Source organism: Jaculus jaculus, chromosome 14, assembly GCF_020740685.1.
Source record: "Jaculus jaculus isolate mJacJac1 chromosome 14, mJacJac1.mat.Y.cur, whole genome shotgun sequence".
Lineage (NCBI taxonomy): Eukaryota > Metazoa > Chordata > Mammalia > Rodentia > Dipodidae > Jaculus > Jaculus jaculus.
Window position 1 is genome coordinate 16,893,770 of NC_059115.1, and position 21,024 is coordinate 16,914,793.

The 21,024-nt window shown below is 40.6% G+C and overlaps 1 pseudogene; it reads left to right on the forward strand.

Moving 5' to 3' along the window:
- LOC101596877 overlaps positions 1 to 20,770 on the forward strand; it is a 29,931-nt pseudogene extending 9,161 nt beyond the window's left edge.
- Positions 20,771 to 21,024: the final 254 nt, after the last annotated feature.

A 21,024-nucleotide genomic window follows, 5' to 3' on the forward strand; every position in this document is an offset into this window, starting at 1 on the left:
ATGTGGATGAGCCACTTCCTTGTGTCTGTTGCCATCCTGCTGTCTTTGGTGACTCCATTTATGGTAGCCCATACTGACCTAACACTGACATGCTTGCTTGCAGTCACGCGTCCCGTGCCTGGAGGGGACCTGTCCTCAGTGCACTCTACCTCACCATCATCCATGGTGTTTGGAATCCCACTTCGTTATAATGACCATTTCATAGTCTTTGTTTAGAGTCAGGATGTGTGCTATGGTGGCCGTACAAACAACTCGAGTCATATGACTGCTCTACTAGCTTACTGTAAACCAGTAGTTTGAAAGATCTATACTGGCTAGATGTGGGGTGTGGTAGTGCACACCTTTAATTCCAGCTGACGTAGGAGGATCACCATTCAAGGTCAAGGTCAGCTTAGGTTAGAGGAGACCCTACCTCAAAAGAAACAAAAAGATCTGTACATATATGTGTTGTATGAATGTGCAAAACTAGATAGAGTATTCTGGAAAGTGACTGACTGACAAGAGCAAGTTTAGTCTCCTTTATTTATTTAACATTGCATTCCAAGCTGAACAGTGAATCAGCATGTTGCTGGCTGTAAAGTATTAGTTATGTGGACAAGAATAGAAAGTTCAGAAACATCAATGTTACGGCATATTTTATTGTAGTATTGTATTGTCTCCTGAAAATTTTGGTGCTTGTTTAGGTACTCCTATAAGTGTTTTAGATTTAAAAGTATTTTTAAAAATTTTATTTATTTACTTGCAAGCAGAAAGAGACAAGAGAAATAGAGAGAAAGAATTGGTTATACCAGGTCCTCTAGCCACTACAAACAAATTCCAGATGCATGTGCCGCCCTGCATGTCTTGGTTTATGTGAGCACTGGGGAATTAAACCTGGGTGGTTAGGCTTTGTAGGCAAGAGTCATGGGGGGGGGAGGGAGATGGAGGTGTTTGTTTTTTTTAACTTTCTTTTCTTTTAAAAAATATTTTTGTTTATTTATTTGACAGAGAAAGAGGGGGAGAGAACAGGCGTGCCAGGGCTTCCAGCCACTGCAACATTTCATCTCCTCACAATCACGAATTTCTCATGAATCCATCAATCTTCATAACCTGCAGCAATACATTTGGCTTTTTCAGAGAACATCAGTTCATAATATTAAAGGCTTGAGTATAATTTATACATATCATACGTGCACGGTAGCTGTTCCTGGAGACAGTTTAGTTTGAGTTTCCTGTAAGTTTGCTGCAACCTTCCTTGTTTTGACAATTAATTTCTAGGGGAATTCACTGCATCCTGCAAGAATCTGCAATACTTCTTGTATATTAGAGAGACATTGCTGTTTCCTGTAGGTTCTTTTCTTTCATATAAACCAAGTACATGTCTGGAAGTCCCTTGTACCATTCCAGTGATGCTATTACGAGGAGACCATCCACTTGTGTATACAAAGGCTGCCTCCTGGTAGGCCCCTGTGCAATTATGTGTAAATAATTCCAATTTTTTTTTAATTTAAAAAAAATTTATTGAGAGATGAGAGATGGAAAGAGGCAGAAGGGGGGGGGGGAATGGGCACTCCAGGGCCTCCAGTCACTGCAAACAAACTCCAGACGCATGCGCCACCTTGTGCATATGGCTTATGTGGGTCCTGGGGAATTGAACTGAGGTCCTTTGGCTTTGCAGGCAAACACCTTAACCACTAAGCCATCTCTCCAGCGCAATTCCAATTTTATTATGAAACTATTACATGCTTTATAGTTTGTTTTCAGAGTGGTTCTGCATATCACCCAAGACATTCTGGGAATTCCATGTTTTTGTATTATTTCATATGATTAATAGAGGACATTTGCAACAGGTGTCAGTCATCCTGCAGCATCCCCAGAATTTCAGGCCCCATCCCAGCAGCTGTCACAAGGTGGCGCTCACAGAAGTGCCGTAACTCCTGTGTGTGTAGCAGTGCTTGGCAGACTCTGCCGAGTCATGTCTGAATGTGGGCTGCAGGGGTTCAAAGAGATCGAGAGAGTGAGTGACTGCTTTTAGCAACCCAGACATGACAGGACTTTGTTTAGGCTGTCACTTAAATATGTCCTTTTACAGATCGTGATTAGCAGCATTCCTGAGTATGTGCCATGTTCCCTCCAATGCTTAGTTCTACAGCTAGGTAAACATGGCAGCTTAGTCTTCATCACCTGTGGAATAGTATGAGTGGCTTTTGCAGAGATTTAAATTTTTCTGTGATAGGAATTAAAGCAGGCTGTAGGATATTCTTATTTATGTATTTGCAGGTAGAGAGAAAGAGAGGAAATGGGGGTGCCACGGTCTCCAGCCTGCAAAAGAACTCCAGGTGCATGTGCCACTGTGTGTCTGGCTGATTATAGGTTCTGGGGAATGGAACCCAGGTTGTCAGGCTTTGCAGGCAACTGCCTTGACCACTGAACCATCTCTCCAGTCCTAGGATATTCTTAAGAATAGCCTCTAAGCTGGGCGTGGTGGTACATACCTTTAATCCCAGCACTCGGAAGGCAGAGATAGGAGGATTGCCAAGAGTTCGAGGCCACCCTGAGACTACATAGTGAATTCCAGGTCAGCCTGAGCCAGAGTGAGACCCTACCTTGAAAACAAAAAAAATAAAAGAATAGCCTCATCTGAGCAGGGCATGTTAATGACACATGTGTATAATCCCAGCATTTAGAAGCCTTTTGATAATCCAACAATATGGTGAACTGCCTCTTCTTCTGCCATAAGTGCTGGTGTGTCAACCAGGTGATGGTGGAGAAGACATGACAACACAACAGCCCTGTAATTCACACCTGCAGTGAAGACAATTCCTATATGCAAAATATACAACTTTTTTTTTTTTTCAAGGTAGTGTTTCACTCTAGCCCAGGCTGACCTGGAGTTTACTATGTATCTATGAGGTGGGTGCATATTTATAGGGTAAACTCACCTAGTTCCCTCCTAAGTCTTGGTGTACTTGGTATCCATTGTAGGGTCTTCCCAGGATAGTTTAGGAAGGACCACAAAAAGAAGTTTCACACCCATAATGCAGGGGGTGGGGAAATAGCTCAACAGTTAAAAAGCACTTGCTTGCAAAGCCTGCCAGCTTGGGTTTGATTCCCTAGTATCCATGTAAAGCCATATGTACAAAGTAGCACACACATATGGAGTACATTTGCAGTGGCAAGAGGTCGTGGCACACCCATTCTCTCTCTGGTCTCAAATGAACATTTGATTTAAAAAACACACAATGCAGCCTGGAGAGATGACTTAGTGGTTAAGGAACTTGCCTGCGAATCCTAAGGACTCAGGTTCAGTTACCCAGGACCCATGTAAACCAACTGCACAAGGTAACATGTGTCTGGAGTTCATTTGCAGTGGCCAGAGGCCCTGGCATGCTCATATTCTCTCTCTCTCTCTCTCTCTCTCTCTCTCTCTCTCTCTCTCTCTCTCTCCCTGTCTTTCTCGAGTATAAATAAAATATAAAATTTTAAAAAATAATGCAAGTGGTAATATGATATAAGGACTTTTGAGAATGCACCCTATAGAGTGCATGTTTGGGAAGATACCTTTTGCCCTAGTTTCTCTCATAATGTGAACAGTTCTCACTGCATCTTCATGTGGGACATTTATGCTGTGTGACACATGTACTAAGATACAGCGTCAGTGTTTTTTTGATTTTTTTTTTTTTTTGGTTTTTCGAGGTAGGGTCTCACTCTAGCCCAGGCTGACCTGGAATTCACTAGGTAGTCTCAGGGTGGCCTTGAACTCACAGTGATCCTCTAACCCTCTGCCTCCCGAGTGCTGGGATTAAAGGTGTGCACCACCACACCCAGCTTTGATACAGCTTCAGTTTTCCTTTATTTCATGTCTAACTTGTTGGTTATCCACTGTTTATGGAAAGCAAATACAAAACACTACCCCAGGTCAATTATTTTTGACCTAAACAGACACTAAATTTATTTATATGTTCGAAATTGCAAATTGTGCATTGTAAAATTTAAGGCAAATTAGTAAAATAGCACATACAAAGTTATTAAAGCATAAGTAGTCTATCATGGAGAATGGTAGATGTTTTCTTTCATCTAAAATATGATCCAGGGCTGGAGAGATGGCTTAGTGGTTAAGCACTTGCCTGTGAAGCCTAAGGATCCCGGTTTAGGCTCCATTCTCCAGGACCCACGTTTGCCAGATGCACAAGGGGGCGCATGCATCTGGAGGCCCTGGCACGCCCTCTCTATCTATCTATCTATCTCTCTCTCTCTCTCTCTCTCTCTCTCTCTCTCTCTATCTCTCTATCTCTCTCTCTCTCTATCTCTCTATCTCTATCTCTATCTGCCTCTTTCTCTCTGTCACTCTCAAATAAAATAAAAAAAATAAAATAAAATATGATCCAGCAATTTCATCCTTGGTTATGTACCCAAATGAAATGAAAATAGTATGTCACATGAGCCTGAGTAAGAATCTGCCTCTCTCTTTTTTTTTTTTTTTTCTTTTTTTTGAGGTAGGGTCTCACTCTAGCCCAAGCTGACCTGGAATTCACTATGTAGTCTCATGCTGGCCTCGAACTTACAACATTTCTCCTACCTTGGTCTCTTGAATGCGGAATTAAAGGTGTGTACCACCACACCTGACAGGCTTTTTTTTTCTTTTTTGTTTTTGAGGTAGGGTCTTACTCTAGTCCAGGCTGTCCTAGAATTCACTACGTAGTAGTCTCAGGCTGGCCTCAAGCTCAAGGCATTCTTCCTACATCTACCTCCCATGCACTGGGATTAAAGATGTGTGCCACCACACCCAGCTAAAATCTGCATTTTGCAAGACCTATGGTTGTGTTTGTAAATAACAAAATTCAGGAAATACACTTTTCTGTCATCATAACTTTGCCATCTGGGAAATAATATATCATGATCCAAGAGTATTCCATTTCTGTTTCTCTTTATCTCTGCTTGCAAATAGTAAATAAAAATTTTTTAAATATTTTTATTTATTTATTTGAGAGAGAGAGAGAGAGAGAAAGAGGCAGATAGAGAGAATGGGCACACTAGGGCTTCCAGCCACTGTAAACGAACTCCAGATGCATGTGCCCCCCCCGCCCGCCCCCCCCCCCCGCCGTGCATCTGGTTTACGTGGGTCCTGGGGAATCAAACTAGACTCCTTAAGCTTCACAGGCAAACACCTTAATCACTGAGCCATTTTCCCAGCCCATAAATAAAAATTTTAAAAAAGGAGTGTTCCAGTGCTGAGGTCTGTGGTGTTTGAATAGTAAAACGTCCTCTATAGCTTCAGCTGTTTGTGATAGAGCTGCCTGCTTGGGCTCAAGGAGGGCCTTTGGATTTTATGGCCCGCCCTGCCTGCCAGTGCTAGCTAGCTCAGCCCACTCTTGATGTTCCCCCTGCTGCTAACGTATGATGATGTGGATTGCATTGCTGCTGTGCGTTCCCTGCCATGAGTGGACTTTCCTTCAAAATGTTAAACCAGAAATAAACCCTTTCTTTCATAAGCTGTTTTGGTTTGATGTTTGGTCTCGGGACTGAGAAGGTAAGTACTATAGAAAATTGTTGCCAGAAATGAATGTGATCATTCATGGTATTTATTTATTTTTATTTTTTGTATTTTTGGAAGTAATTGGTGAGAGGAATATGGAAGAATTTGAAATTTGAACTGGAAAAGCTTTACAATGCTATAAGCAGAGTTTTTTTTTTTTAATGTTTTTTTTGTTTAATTTTATTTATTTATTTGAGAGTGACAGACAGAGAGAGAAAGAGGCAGAAAGAGAGAGAGAACGGGCGCGCCAGGGCCTCCAGCCACTGCAAACGAACTCCAGACGCGTGCGCCCCCTTGTGCATCTGGCTAACGTGGGTCCTGGGGGAACCGAGCCTCGAACCGGGGTCCTTAGGCTTCACAGGCAAGCGCTTAACCGCTAAGCCATCTCTCCAGCCCATATAAGCAGAGTTTAATGAGCTTTACTGATAAAATTTTGAAAGACCAAAACTCAGAGGAAGTGAAAGTTGGATTATGAAAGTGTGAGTTATAGATTTCACAGGGAAGAGGATTTTACAGGAAGTGACAGAAGCAGTTTATATGCTATTCTGGCTGCTATAAGGTTTTAATTTTAAATGTAATACTATATAGTTTTACATGAAGCTACATAAACATAAAAGCATAGTATTACAGTGATTGTCAGTATGTTATACATACATATATGTGTGTGTACATATATGTATGTATGTATATGTGTGTGTGTGTATATATATATTTTTTAAATTTATTTTATTTTTATTTTTTGGTTTTTCGAGGTAGGGTCTCACTATAGCTCAGACTGACCTGGAATTCACTATGTAGGTTCAGGGTGGCCTCAAACTCACTGTGATCCTTCTACTACAGCCTCCCGAGTGCTGGGATTAAAGGCGTGCCCCACCACGCCCGGCTTGCATTATATTTTGATAGCATTAGAAAATAGAACATTCATGCATGAGAAAGAAACTTTTTAAGTAACTGTGTTCACTCAGCTACATCATAACATTTTTTTCTAATTCTTTTCTTTCACTTTGGTTCAAGTAAGTTTCTCTGCCATAACACAAATTTAACCTGTTACTTTTATTTCAGGGTTTGTTTACATTCAGTGACGTTGCCATAGACTTTTCCCAGGAGGAGTGGGAATGCCTGGACCCTGCTCAGAGGGCTTTGTACTGGGACGTGATGTTGGAGAACTACAGCAACCTGGTCTGTGTGGGTAAGAATACTTCTCTTGCAGAATTCCTAACTTATCATTAGGCTTCTTTGACAGGCTTCTTCACAGGTTTATTCATACTACATGAATGAATCTTAGAGCCCACATAAAGAGAAATTCTAAAAGTATAATAGATTAGTTTTATAATAATGTCTTTTATACTTTGCCTTTTAGAAAAAATTACTATATTTTATTCTTATCCTATGACATAATCAGTAACTCAGTAGCATGTTATATTGTCACGTATATTAGATACTTATTTCATTCTTGCTTCTTGATTCAGTCATAATTTACAGTGGAGCTCAAGATATGTAAGCTGAAAATGCTTCCTGAATATTCCTAAGAGACTGACTGGAAATATTGATGGGAAATTATTTCTAGAATCCTGTTATGTTCTTCTGTATCTAGTCAGCAAAGTGTATAGTAGAAATCCTAAGAATCTCAGGAAGATCATTTGCCTCTTTTTAATATGCAGATATTATTATGTCTAAGCAAGACCTGGTCACCTCTTTGGAACAAAACAAAGAGCCCTGGAATGTGGAGAGAGAGGAGTCATTAGTCAAAAAACCAGGTATGATGGAGTGAATGAAGCAAGGGTCAAGATGCCAGTTCAAGGTCAAGGAGGAAGCCACATTTGAAAGTGATTTTTGCCAAGTTTTGTTTCAACTGATATAAATTGTAATATCCTCAAGATATATCCTGTTGTGGAATAATGAGATAGAATGCATTTGCCCTCAGCCAACATTTCTTATTGATATGATGTCATTCCTTTCTCACCTTATGCTTCAATTGTATCCGTCTCCATAAGAAAGGGAAGGATTCCTAATTTCAGTAATTACAGCATGGTAAGTCAGTGCGTCCTTCTAGATGAGAAGTATTTCTGTGGCAAAATCTACGTTCTGTCGAAATTCCCTGATTGGAGGATCACTGTTAGTGAGTTACAACCTTGCTTCTGCTTAGGGTTTGATGTGATACTGGGGCTCAGAGGGCATGTGGAAGTCCTGCCCACCCGAGTTTCTTTGTATTGGTCAGGATAGTGATAGAGATTAGGAGCAACATACCTTTTTTTTTTTTTTTTGGTAGGTAAGTTATTAGCAAGAAACACAGGTCCCAAAAAACATAGACATCAACTTTCCCTGCTGAGACTAACATGCAATTCCAATCTGCACCTAAACATGACTCATCAAGATGGTGGTCAGCAGTCATCTGTTTATTTTCTGGTTCTTCTCTTAAGAATTATGTTTATAGCTGGGTCTGATGGTCCATGCCTTGAATCCCAGCACTTTGGAGGCTGAGGTAGAAGGATTGCTGTGAGTTCAAGGCCATCCTGAGGCTAGATAGTGAATTCCAGGTCAGCCTGGACTAGAGTGGAACTCTATCTTGAAAAACAAAACAAAAAAAAAAGTTTATGTTGATTTATTGAACATATTCTATTAACAAGAGATGAAAGTTCTATCCAGGCTTGGTGGTGCACGCCTATAATCGCAGTACTCAGGAAGCAGATGTAGGAGAATCTATGAGTTAGAGGCCACCCTGAGACTACATACTGAATTCCAAGTCAGCCTGGACTACAGTGAAACCCTACGTTGGAAAAACAAAAAAAAAAAAGAAAGAAAGATGACAGTTCTTAGGTAGCTTCACAAAATATTATATTCTTTAATTATAAATAGTGATATTGTTAATATACCATGCTAAAATATTTTAGTTACATTAAGGGAAAGAAAAATCACCATCGTATTAAGTTATATTTAACATTTACATTTAATTAAAACTTTACTATGGGGCTGGAGATATGTCTCGGCAGTTGAGGTATTTGCCTGCAAAGCCTAATGACCCAGGTTTGATTCCTCAGTACCCACATGAAGCCAGTTATACAAAGCAGCATATGCATCTGGAGTTTGTTTGCAGTGGCTGGAGCCCCTGGTGTGCCCATATTCATTCTCTTTCCCTATCTGCATGCAAATAAAAAAATAAAATACATATATAAAACAAACTTTACTGTAGATAATTTTATACTTGGTTTATCTGACGTATAATGTGAACTATCTGCATTCACTAACCTCCTCCAGCTGGGGACATGATCCCAAGTTCCCAGTTACTTGCTTTTCTAACTAAATGTCACATCAAGGCCAAGACTGATTTTTAAACATTAATTCTATTGAACTTTTAAAATATGATTGTGGGTAACAGTATTAATCAAAATACCTCTAAACAAATTGTCTTAGCCAACATTTTATTGGGTAACTTATTGTCACAGTTCTGATTTCACAATAAGTTCCTGTCACTTAGATTGGCTGTCAACACACATCTCCTGCTTCAAATTATCTTCTGGGTTCTACTATCCCTAAAAATAAAAAGGTTAAGACAGTGACTTTATCTCTGTAGCTTTTCTTGAGTTATTTGTATGTTTACCTACAGAGAGGTATGGAGTAACTGAAAAATACTTTTTTTAAGACAGGCCATTTTTTATGTTAGAGAGAGAAAAAGAATAGTTGTGCCAGGGCCTCCAGCTGCTACAAAGGAGCTCCTAATGCATGTGCCACTGTGCATCTGGCTTTACATGGGTACTGGGGTATTGAACCCAGATTGTTAGGCTTTGTAGGCAAGTGCATTTACTGTTGAGCCATCTCTGTAGCCCCCAAAATATTTTAAAACAGAGATGTAAGGGTTTTATTCTACTTTAGTTTCTTTTTAACCAGAGCAATTCTGGGTGTTAATGTCTTTAACAAATAGATAATTGAAATTTGTTGGTTAAAATTTTCTCCAGAGTTAACATATTTTAATCAGTATTTTCAACTATTAGGCATTTAAAGGTAAGATAGTCATGCTTTATATATATATATATGTATGTATATATATATATATGCATGCATGTATGTATGTATGTGTGTATGTGTGTGTATACACATATATATATACACACACATGCATATACATACAACACATACATACACACACACACGCCGTGGAGACCTAGAGGTTGAACTCCAACCAATGTACAGAATAGGGTGAAGTCAGAGGAAAAGATGCTTAGTGCTGCCAAAGGAAGCCATGCGGTCAGAAAGACCCTGACTCATCCCAGCAGAGAGCTCAAATGCTGGGAGCGCCATGGGGGTTCACCTCCAGCAGCTGTTGAGAAGTTGCTTCTAAGAAGCTAAAATGCCCTTTAAATATATACACCCCTCCCTCTATGGATATGTATGTAACTAATTTTTGCCTGCCTACTTTGTCTTAAACACCCAACAGGAGAAAAGAGTAAAATACTTTAGGATAATTTAATTTATAATAATGTAATCAAAGATTCAGGCTTATAGGCTTCTCCATTTAATTCCAGATGTAGATATCCACTGCTTACTGGTTTTCTTGGCCAAAAAAAAAAAAATCTGCACAGCTACTGTGATTTCAACCAATATTAAAATACTACACAAGACTTTCAACTGAAAATAAAGACCTGTGCTATTCTATCATAGAAATCAAATGCTGGGCTGCATGGTGGCACATGCCTTTAATCCTAGCATTTGGGAGGCTGAGGTAGGAGGATTGCTGTGAGTTCGAGGCCACCCTGAGACTACATAGTGAATTCTAGGTCAGCCTGGGCTAGAGTGAGACCCTACCTCGAAAAACAAAACAAAACAAAAAAATCTGGACTTCTGGCCAAGTGGTGACCACCTAATTGCGTCGCACATCCCTGGGAAAGAAAAATGTAGATCCTAAGGAGAGAGCCACCCCATCATACCTCAAAAGGGCCCTGGCTGAAGCTAAGAACAATTGGCAAACACAAACAAGGATGCTGTTTTCTTGGTGAACTGGATACCAGCACAAGGGTGAAGGAGATCAACACAGAGAAAAATCAACTCCTACCAAATCAGAGACCCAGAGGCCCCCAACACCTCATCACTGAAGCAGACCAAAAATGAACCCAACATGGCTCAGGGAAATTTTGCAGAAGAGGGGCTGGAAAGAATGTCAGAGCCACATGTTGGGTCATGATATGCACAGACACTTATCCTACCCATAACTGTGGGCTAACTCCAGAATGCATGACCTATATACCTCAACAAGGAGGGGCCAAGGAGGGGAGGGCGTAGGTAATTGATGAGCCTAGTAATGGTACCAAATTGACTGTATTTGCTGAGTACAAAACTAATAAAAAAAAAAAAACCTAAATTAACCTGGCAGATCACACACAAACACATAATAAAGGTACTCCTGTGAGCCCATGGAAGGACTAAAAGTTCTTTAAAAGAAGATATGTGTCTTTGTAGACATTAATTCTGATTATAGATATAAGAATAAAAAAAAACTATATATTATTTATTTGAGAGATGAAGAGGCAGAGAGAGGAGAAGAGAAGAGAAAGAATGGATGTGCCAAGGCCTACAACTGCTGCAGATGAATTCCAGATGCATGCACCACTTTGTGTATCTGGCTTTCATGGGTCCTGGGAATTTGAATCTAGGTCCTTTGGCTTTGTAGGCAAATGCCTTAAGCACTATAAGCCACCTCTCCAGCCCTGTTTTTGGTTTTTTGGTTTCGGTTTTGGTTTTTTGAGGTAGGGTCTCGCTCTAGCCCAGGCTGACCTGGAATTCACAATGTAGTCTCAGGGTGGCCTCGAACTCACAGCAGTCCACTTACCTCTGCTTCCTAAGTACTAGGATTAAAGGCATATGACACCATGCCTGGCTTCTGGTTTTGTTTTTTGTTGTTTTTTTGAGGTAGGGTCTTGCTGTAGCCCAGGCTAACCTGGAATTCACTATGTACTCTCAAGCTGGCCTTGAACTCAACAGTGATCATCCTACCTCTGCCTCCTAAGTGGTGGGGTTAAAAGTACACCACAGTGCCTGGCAAAAACACATTGTATACTGACTTCTTTTGGTTCTGTGCTCAGGGTTCTAATACATAATAAGTGTGGGGTTTTTTTGTTTGTTTGTTTGTTTGGGTTTTGGTTTGGTTTTATTTTGAGACGGAGGGGGAGAAAGAATTGGTGTGCGAGGGCTTCAGCCATTGCAGTTGGACACCAGACACTTGTGCCACTTAGTGGGCATGTGTGACCTTGTGCTTGCCTCACCTTTGTGCATCTGGCTTACGTGGCATCTGGAGAGTCAAACATGGTCCTTAGGCTTTACAGGCAGTGCCTTAACCACTAAGCCATCTCTCCAGCCCCTTAATAAGTTTTTACATAAACTTATGCCTATTTCAAGTTAGATAAAATTATTTAATAATCAAAATTTTCTTAGTGTTTATCTTTGTTAAATGTCACCGCACTGCTGGCCCCTGCGAGCCCATTTCCCTTGTGGCTTTCAGGGTTTTCTCTCGGAAGGGGGAAATGGTGTGCAGTAGGACAAAAGTGGCCTTCCTTAGATAATTAGCTAGGGGCACAAACTCAAAAGAACTTGGTTGTCAAGCTGTCTTGGCAAAACTAAAAGGCAATTCCACTTTTAACTTAAGCAGGATTTATTGAGATGGCAATCAGGGGAGCCCTGTGGTTACTTCCTAGTTCTTCCTTCTAAGAATATTTCCCCCGGTTTTGTTGTGTTGTGTTTTGGTTTTGTTGTAGATTTCTTTGTTTATTTTTTACCTTGCTGGTGGGCCCATTCTGAGTCTGCATTCTTCCTGACCTACCAACAGATCAGTCTTCTGTCTACATTTAAACTGAACCAAGAGCACTTATCCCAACTTGATGTCTGTTTATATCCCAAAGCCAATTATCAAAACCCTGATCCAAGTCAGTCACCTTTTGGATCATACTCCTGGCTCCCCTTACCAACTTGAGAGCTTTCTGCCTTTCTTTCTTTCCTAAGATGAATATTGCTTAGCCTACCCTCTGCCATGTGTATACTTGTTAATTCTTTGTGATTCACAAGGCAGTGAATTTGATAGCCACTGGTTTGAGATGCTCCCTTGCTCTCAAAACTGGTAATAATGCTGTGCTGGGATCCAAAGAAAACTTATGTGTATCTTTTACAGCAATGACAAGGGGGCTAACTTTCTCTTGAATATCTTGTTGAAGCCATACTTCAGCAAATCAGTCCAGTACCCACCCTGCTCCTGACCCCTCTCTGTATACCTTAATCAGGCTTTGTATATGAGTCTACACCTTGAATGTTCTTCAGGTTCTCCAGATAGAACCAATCTTACTGGAATGAGAAATGTTTATTGTAGGGTGATATAACATACTGTACTGTCTTGTTTTCTGAGGATATTATTGGTATTGTGGTATTCTATAAAGCAACAAAATTATAAATCCTTCAGACTTTGTACAAAGTCAGCGTTGTAGGTATATTTTTCAGGTTCATAGATTTTTAAGTAGGCATGACAGTATTGTTTGTCTCTCGCCACCATGCTGATATAGTAGTATGATTTTCGTGCTATAAGTTGAATATGCTTTCACTTAAGTTCATGAAGTATATATTCATTATCATTTTTTTTTGCAGATGTATCTTCACATTACTACCAACAACTTTTTCCGTGGGAGAACACAAAAACATCTTTTCAGAAAATGATCTCAGGTATGTATAAAAGCTATGGCTTTGGGAATTTATACTTAAGGAAAAAGAAGGCATGTAAGGGTAAATGTGAAATACACCTAGACCGTAGGAATTCAATTACCTCAATTGTCAACAACTTCCAATGACATTGCTGCTAAGAATGACAACTTTCATGTTCCCCCAGAATACTTACTTTATGTTAGTTAACTTTGATGACTTTGGTATTTATGTAAAGCAATATTCCTATCAAGGGTTTAATACCACAAGAAACTTGAAAATTCTGAATAGTAGTGTACCCTTTAATACAGTTAATCATTGGAAATATTTGAATATAGAATTGTCTTAAACTTCCCTGTACAAATGAGATTTAAACATAAAGAAAAAAGCATTCTGATGCAGTCCAGTTCGCATTGCTGTTAGAAATCACCCAATGAAGAGCAGCTTCTGGGAAAAAGAGATTTATTTTGGCTTACAGGCTCGAGGGGAAGCTTCACGATGGCAGGGGAAAACGATGGCATGAGCAGAGGGTGGACATCACCCCTGGCCAACATAAGATGGACCACAGCAATAGGAGGGTGTGCCAAACACTGGCATGGGGAACCTGGCTATAAAGCCCTTAAGCCCCTCCCCCCCAACAATACACTCCCTCCAGGAGGCATTAATTCCCAAATATCCATCAGCTGGGGAGCTAGCATTCACAACACCTAAGTTTATGGGGGACACCTGAATCAAACCACCACACATTCTAAATGTAATCAATCTTTGAAGTCCTTTGCCCAGCCTTCATCATTGCTTTCACAATGCATCTTGTCCCAAGTTATGTTACTAGGATAACTATGAGAAGCTATTTATAAATCCTTTGAGTGAAGAATATTATCATTTAAATGCTTGAAAATTCTTACTCATATAATGAAACTAAGAGATCTCTCTCCTAAATAATTTCCTAGATTACCATCTTGAGGCAGAAGCATATCAAGACAATGGATTTCTAAATGTAATTCATTGTGGATTCAACAGTGTTAATCACCAGAGAGTTCATTCTCCAGAGAATAAGAACATATGCGATAAAAGTACAAAAATACTGGATCAATACCCAGAGCTAATAGTCCATCCACACATCAGCATTCAAGAGAAGGCTTATGAAGGTAGTGAGCACAGCAAGATGTTGAACAATTCCTCCAAATGTCCTCAAAGCAGTAGTACTACAGAAAACTCCAACAGCAGATACGATGAATATGGGAATATTGAACATACCTCAATTGAATCATCAAACCTAAACGGACAATGTAGAATTCCCACCAGAGAAGAACCTTACAAATGTCAGGACTCTGAGAATTCTTTGAAGGCATGTCCCAGCCTTAATCAAATTCAGAGAACTCTCACTGGGAAGGAGCAATCTAAATGTGGAGAGTATAATGAATATTTTGCCTTTTCAAAACTTGTTTCACCCAAAAAAAGCCATAATGGAGAGAACCCACACAAATGTAAGAAGTGTAGAAAATGTTTCAGTAGCTGCCCACACCTCAGTGGACATCAGGTAATTCATACTGAAGATAACTTCTACAAATGCAAAGAATGTGGCAGGTCCTATAAGTGGTTGTCATACCTTGAAAACCATTATAGAATCCATACTAGAGAGAAACCTTTCAAATGTAAGGAATGTGACAAGTCCTTTACCCATAGCTCAAATCTTAGAAGACATCAGAAAATTCATACTGGAGAGAAACCTTTTAAATGCAAGGAATGTGACAAATCCTTTACCCAGTGCTCACATCTTAGAACACACCAGAAAATTCATACTGGAGAAAAGCCTTTCAAATGTAAGGACTGTGACAAATCCTTTACCCAGTGCTCACATCTTAGAAGCCATCAGAATATTCATACTGGGGAGAAACCTTACAAATGCAATGAATGTGACAAGTCCTTTACCCATAGTTCAAATCTTAGAAGTCACCAGAAAATTCATACAGGAGAGAAGCCTTACAAGTGTAAGGACTGTGGCAAATCCTTTACCCAGTACTCACATCTTAGAAGCCATCATAAAGTTCATAATGGAGAGAAACCTTTCAAGTATAAGGAATATACAAATCCATTACCCAGTACTCAGCCCTTGGAGCTCATCAGAAAATTCATACTGGAGAGAAACCTCTCAAATGTGATGAATGTGGCAAACCCTTTACCCAGTGCTCAACTCTTAGAAGACATCAGGTAACTGACAGGAGAGAAACCTTACAAATGCAGTGAATGTGCTGTCTCCTTCAGATTGTCAAACCTTGGCCCCCATGGCAGACTCCATACTGGAAAGAGACTTTCACATACCAGAAATGTGACATCTTTCATCCAGTGCTTCTATCTTACAAAAGAATATACATACTGGAGAGAACCCCCTACAATTGCGAGGAGTGTGATGCATCCTTTACTCAGTGCTCACGTCCTAGAAGACATTAGAAAATGCATACTGCAGAGAAACCCTACCAGTGAGAAAGCATCTTCCTCCTGAGACCTTCCTGTATACTAGACAATCTGTCCTGGAGAAAACTGTACAAAGAGAAGAATGTGGCAAGTCTTTTACCCAGTCATCAAATCTTAGAAACCATCAAAAAACCCATACTGAAAAGAAACTCTAAATTTTTTAAAAAATAAAATCTCATATTCTCTTAGAATTTATGCTTCAAAAACACTTTAAAAGTCAGGGGTGTTAGAGGTGTCTAGCTAGCTCAATTGGTAGAACAAGAGACTCTTAAACGTCAAGAATGAGACAAATCTTTGAGAAGATTTCCTGAATTTGGAAATAGCTTTGTGTGAGTACACAGCTTCAGTATCCACACAGTGTATAAGAAAAAATAAATCTTTGTATGCAAGAGACGTACAAGCATTTTATCAACTTCAAATCTAAATAACCACAGATTCTAACTAACCATTTCAGACATTATGCTAAGTCATAGTATTATAAAGAACAAAATCAAAACTAGTATGTTAATTATTTGTGTATTTTAGTGGAACAGGATATTGTATATGGGCAGACCTACTTAGGCTCTTTGGAAACATCTTGAATTCCCAGCATAAGAGGCTTTCAAGGGCAACACTAGAACAATGACCTCTTAGATTTCTATTTAATAGAAAAATAATGTTTCTTGAATGCTAGACTTGCAGGTGTGAGCCACTATCCCCGCCAGTGCTTCTTTATTGCTGTTTTAAAAAATTTGAGAAAGAGGCAGATAGAGAATGGGCATGCCAGGGCCTCCAGCCACTATGCATGAACTCCAGACACATGCACCACCTTTTGTGTATCTGGCTTACCTGAGTACTGGGGAATTGAACCTGGGTCTTCTGGCTTTTCAGGCAAGCTGATTAACTGCTCAGTCACCTATCTAGCCCTCTGTATTTCTTTTAATCTGCATTTTGACTTTGTCATATATACTGTGTCTTAAAATGGTTTTAGAATGACTTCTATGTTTATTTTCATAAAAGTGATAAGTTATATTTTAATGTGGAACATTAGTGAAATAGTTTTCTTGCCTCTACCTTTGAACATTTAACTTCTCAATGTGTTGATTCAGGGACTGCTGTTCTTGGGGCCTGTCAAATGCTGGGTGGGCTTAGGATATCCTGAACCCAGGGAGCAGCCAGAGCTGGTACGTGAGCGTGGCTCCTGTGCCGGGGCGTGGGAGAAGTGGGTATGCATAGTACCTGCTGGACTCGGGGCACAGAGAGCACTGACACGATGCAAGGTGTCCTGTTCACAACATCTGACAAATAGTTGTGTGGGCATGGGGGCTCCTTTGCCCAGGGTGTGGTTGATCTGGACACAGAACTTCCCAGCTCCAGAACATGGTTTCATTTACCCATGACCAGGTGGGCAGTCTTGCAGGGAAAGACCCTTCTAGTCATGGCATGTAGTGGATGGTGATGCCACACAAGGCCTCCTTTGCCAGGGGCACATGGAGGAATGGATAGATGTAGGACCTGCTGGGCCTGGTCCATGGCGAGCAGTGGCACAGGCCCAAGGCTTCCTGGACACAAAGTGCAACGTGTGCTGGTGTGGGGTCGTGGCCTGCTGACCCAGTGCTCAGCAGGAGGTGGCACAGTCACCGGGTGTTCTTCCTCGGCACTTAGCAAGTAGTGTAGTGGTACAGACGCAGAGCCTCCATGTCACAGGGCATGGTGAATGGTGGTAGAGACTTGGCACATCACTTACCTGGGTTCCTACACCTGTCCAGCTCCACAGACCTCTGGTCAAAGCAAGCATTGTGTTGGTGCCACCATTCATTGTGTTCCATGGCCTAAAGGCTGTTTGCATGCCACCTGTAATTACACCTTTGGTCCAGCAGGCCATGTAACTTCACCACCTCTTACCACACCCTGGGTAAACGAGCTCCTGAGTGTAACCACTGTTCACCACAGCTCACGTCTTTCTAACCTTTCTTCATGATTTTCCCAGGGCCCTTGAGGGGTTGATGTATATGCCCTGTCCAGGGCCAGCCTCTCCTATGTCATTTATTTGCAGCACTTGACCAGCTGTAATTCCCTGGGTTAAAATACCTCCACTGCCACCCCTTCACTGGAAAACAAAGAAAAAAAGCTTTTCCGACCAGAGTAGAATTATCTATGGGTATAAAGAAAAATATTCAGAAAAAGGGTTTGAGAACACATCTGTTTAGCTGTATAGTCATAGTTGGTTCTTCCTTGTGACCTATATTCTCCTTAGCCATGGGCTATTGACTTGGTTTTCAGTACCAGGCACAAATTCCCTTATATGGGTTTCAAGTCCAATCATGGGCTGGTTGGTTATTCCAGTAGCCGTAACACTACTACTGCAACCAAAGGCATGTCTTTTCCTAGTGGGTCGGTATTATAGAATGCAGTGTTACTGTTAGGTGATACCATTGCTGAATTTCTCTGCCAGCAGTCTAAAATGCACCTTCTGTAACTATGAAAAGTAAGCCAGCATGAATGAATATTCTGTCTCAGCTCCAAGATGATGTCTGTGTGTCCTGCAAACAGCTGGTGTGGTGTGTTCAGCAGTAACCCTACCTTTTAGTTTTGGTGGGCAGCCAAGTCATGGTAAATCCTCTTCCTCTTGTTTTGGGGGCTTGTGAAGCTAGCCTGACGACCAGCTCCCTGCAAGGTATTTCATGCCTAGCACTGAAGTTGGTTGATAGCGAATTATTACTAACAGGTCAATTTTCTGTTGCCACAGTGTAATTCCATTTATTATTATTTATTTATGTGTGTATATATATATTTATTAAATTTAGTAAGTAGTACATTTTCTAATGGCTGAATTTTCCCAGTGACCTGAGAGATAGAATAGTGTGGAACTTAATTGTAATAGACAAATTTGTTTGGATGAAACAGTCTCATGTCAGAAGAGCTTCAGGCTGGTGCCGAGAAAGCAGCTTTCGTCATTGAAGCGATCAGCACCATTGAAGCCAAAACTTAAAACCTGTCTTATCCTGCCTTGTGACAATAAGAAAGGTGTCCAAAGGCCAGATTCCATCAGCTTGAGGCTCTGTCTTGAGAAATTCAAAAATAATTAGAAGAAAGTGTAAGTGGTGTGCTCTCTGGCTCAGACATAAACACCTTGGGGAATGTTCTCCAAGGCCAGACCAGCAGGTATACAAAAACTACACCTGTGGTCTAAAAAGGTCAACATTCAGCTCCAACTGGAAGCAGAACTTCAGCATACTTCACGTGGCCATGGTTTTGGAGACATGAAAGATGAAAGTTTGAGGGGGGTCATAGGGTCTAGTGCTATGGTTCCAGAGAGCTAGTGGTGCCAGGCGATGTGTGGCAGGATTGGCACCCTGAGACCCTGAGAGGCAACTGCATACGGTTATGATGGTCAACTGTAATTGCATGAAGATCCTAGACTGTTGGAGATGCCTGCACCATAGGACATCTGCTGAGGAAACCAGAAGATTTAAAGAGGAAATGCCCTGGAAGAGATGCTGTCAGTGCTACAGAAAGCAGAGCTGGTAGGGTGGGGTTACTAAAGGTCTTTGGAGCCCAGAGGATTTCAACATGAGCTCCAGGACTTGTGCATGCAGCTGCGAACTATGGAGTTTTCACTGTTGGGTTTTCACCTTGATTTGGAGCTTACCGTTTAGGGATTACTTTGAGTGTCAGAAGAGACTTTGGACCTTGGAGTTTAAACAGTGTTGACACAACTATGGAGATTTTAAAGTTGGAACCTATTGCATTGTGCATTATAAGATGGTTATGAACCTATGGGACTAAGGATGGAAAGTTAAAGCTTTAAAAGTGTTACGTTTGGGCATGGTGGCCCATTGTCTTTAATCCCAGCACTCAGAAAACAGAGGTAGGAGGCTCACTGAAAGTTCAAGGCCAGCCTGAGACTACATGGTGAATTTCAGGTCTGTGTGGCTTAGCGTGGGACCCTACCTTGAAAAAAACCAGAAAGGTGTTACATTTGTGTGTCAGGTTGACAGGTGGTGAACTACTTGTAGTTCAAATTGATAGGCTACTTGCCAGGTACCAGATTTCCCTAGAAAATGAGATTCTGGTGAGTGCTTGTCAAGGGTTCCCTAAATTCAGTTTGTCGTCAAGTTTATGTGGGATTATCTTGTTTAACGTGGGAAACCTTATTTTAACTGTGAGTGGCACTGTTTTATAGGCTTTAGTCCTGGGCTAATCACTAGCATCCACACTGGGGAGCCAGTGTGACCAGCTGCTTGGAGCTTTTGCTGCCTGCCACGACTTTCCCACCATGGTGGACTCCAACCTTGAAAGCTAAGTTGAAACAAGCCCTGCCCTGAATAAACTGATTCTGTTAATGTGTTTGGTCACAGCATTGAGAAAATAACCACTTGGTTACATTTATTCCAGGACATTATGATTATTAGAAATTGTGAGTGGGACTTTTTCCTTGATTTTTTTTCTTTAGTGTGTTTGTTATTTATATAAGATTGCTAGTTTATGTGTGTTAGTTTTGTGTCTTACAATTTTGGTGTTTGTCAGTTCTGAGAGTTTTCTTGTAGAATGTTACTGTCTCGTGTATGGCATCATATAACTTTTTTTTTTTTTTGAGATAGAGTCTCACTCCAGCCCAGGGTGACCTGGAATATACTGTGTAGTCTCAGGGTGGCCTTGAACTCACAGCAATCCTCCTACCTCTGCCTCCTGAGTGATGGGATTAAAGGCATGTGATACTATGCCTGCCTGCTGCATATAACTTTTGTCTAAGGATACTTTGACTTCTCTTAGTTGCTTTTCTTTTACAGCGCTAATGGTTTTAGTACTATATTAGATGAGAGCAGAATGTATGGACACCATTTTCTTCTGATTTAAGTGAAAATGTTTTAATTTCTCCAATTGATATTAGGTTGGCTGTAAGCTTTTTCATATATAACTCAATGTGGAAATATGTGTCTTCTAATCCTAGTCCCTTCAGGACTTTTTTTAATGAAGTGATGTAGGAGTTGGTCAAACCTTTTCTGCACCCAGTGAGATTATCATGTGTGTGTCCTTGAGTCCATTTGTATGATGACATTTATTGATTTGTGTATATTGAATCATGCCTGTGTGCTTGTGGAATAAATCATTCTTGATTATGATAAATGATCTCTTTGATCTTTTCTTGAATTCACTTGCAAATACTTAGTTGAAAAATTTTACATCTATACTCATCCATGACTTAGTTGTGTGTCTTTGTCTGGTTTTGATGTCAGGATAATTCTGGCTTCAGTAAAAGAAGTTTGGTATTACTGTTCTTTCCATTACTATTTATTTTTACTCTTTAAAAATCTCTTGCTCATGTGTGTCATTGTGGCATGGGTGGTGTTTTTGCATGTCCTTGCCCTTGTGGTGCCCTA